Source organism: Volvox carteri (genome assembly GCF_000143455.1).
Source record: "Volvox carteri f. nagariensis unplaced genomic scaffold VOLCAscaffold_346, whole genome shotgun sequence".
Classification (NCBI taxonomy): Eukaryota; Viridiplantae; Chlorophyta; class Chlorophyceae; order Chlamydomonadales; family Volvocaceae; genus Volvox; species Volvox carteri.
In genome coordinates this window covers 633-2635 of record NW_003307876.1, presented here as the reverse complement: position 1 = coordinate 2635, position 2003 = coordinate 633, and positions in this window count along the sequence as shown.

Below are 2003 nucleotides of genomic sequence, written 5' to 3'. Positions count from 1 at the left end.
CAAGCCAACGTCCTTGGTGGTGCTGCCTATCCTACGGTCGCTATTCACCCGTGCCATGGTTTATTTGCTACATGCAGCAAGTGTTCAGTCATTCAATGTTGGCTGATGCCATACGCTTTGTGCTGCTATATTCTTAAAATTCAACGGCAACGCCTTGGCAATGCGGTTTAGCCGAAGCAAATATACATAAGGATATACTCAAGTATGAACATAAGTTGTATGCACTGTTTTCCTACACTTTTAATCATCTATCTCTATCTTGTGTGGTTGTTACAGTGGGCTCCAGACTCCCGAAGAGTAGAGCCATCGGGCCAGCTGGCCGTGCACTGCAGTAGAGACTAATATACCAAAAGATTATCATCTCAGATAATTAACCTCTCATCGGTAACCGCTCTCGCGAACAAATCAATTTGCCAGATATAATCCTCAAAAAGGGGTGATGTGCGCCAACGGATTCCCAACCTTTTCGTGGAATTCCTAAAGCTGCGAAACCCTGAATGCGGCCCCAAAAATCAACAATAACTCGACAAATTGCTTCTTCCGTAAGGGAAGGACCAGGTAACAGTGCCGGGTTGGTTTTCATGTTTGCAGCCATATAACTCTATCTTGATATCGGTGCGGATGACTATTGACGGTTGATGTAGCTATAAAAAGGGTCCGCCGGGAGCCGAACCGGAAAAGCGCTACTGAGCGATAATAAGGATATCAGCATAGATAACCAATGCTCAAGCATATGCGGCCTTGTTGTTGCCGACTGCAGGAGATGAAATAGCCGGTTACAACTGTTATAGATCACAGTTCAATGCAGATCTTCTTATTCAGAGACGATCAACCGTAATGACCTTCTGCGGAGGGCCAATTAAACGACGGAATGCGGCGCCTCTAAAAGTCCCCTGCGGGATATGAACAGACACAAATAGATATCAACAAAGGACGGTCCTTTGGATCATAAAAATTGTTATTATCTTACATTCTTATTCATCAGGAAAGGTTTGGGAATTAGACGGTACCCTCCGGGCCGCAGAACTCGGTACAAAGGTTGTGTCTTCATCGTCTTTGAAAATCCCAGCAGGAATGAGGCTAAGGCTTGTTTTGCGTTGTCCATTTTCCATTTGATTCTGAAGGTCTTTACATGCAAACGTGTGCAAACCGACGCAACTGGCGACCCGGGGGAGACCTTTCCTGCGACGGTCCTCGTTACGTGACATTCCTCGCGTTGCGTCCCTCGCCGGTCGACAAAAGCAAAGCCGTACATTGCACACAGTGTTTTTTTTAAGTAATCTATTCCTGCATCCCCTGCACGTTGATGGAGAAGAGCGACTACCTGATCATGTGCCGGGCGGCTACCCTCGACAAGCACGTGACGTCTGAAGTGCACAAGACGTCAATGGAGCATCAACAGAGCCAGAAGGCGCGCCTGGCACTCCAGCAGCAGCGGAACGCGACCCTGCCACAGCTCTACACCCCGGGAACACGGAGGCAGAGAAGGCCAAGCACCAGCAGCTCATCCAGCTCTTCTGGCAGCTTACCCGGGGGCGGCCCATCACGGACTTCATGGCTTCTAAGGAGGCGTTCGAGGCGCTGTCCGTCCCACACATAAGCAGCTCACACTGGAGCGGCTTCTCAGCCTGGAACCTCGCTGAGGCGCTTGACGGGGTACTGATGGACAAGGTCCGGGAGCTTGTGCGGAGCGCGCGATTCATTTCGCTGAGCATGGACGAGTGCGTGGGCATCGACAAGAATTCGCGCCTCTCCCTGCACGTGTACGTCATGGATGCGCAGTGGAGCCGGTTGCCGCTCCTGATCGATGTGAGTTTTAACGGGTGGACAGGCTGCCGGGACTGGGAGTTTGCCGCATTTGTCTTGTTCTCCACAAGTTGTAACATCATTCCTCACAAGTTCCTATCTTCTGAACTTGTGTCCACTTTAAGTACATGGGACATCCCTGCATCCCCGCAGTTGGCGCATGTACGGGGCGCACCAGACGCTGAGAACATCACGCA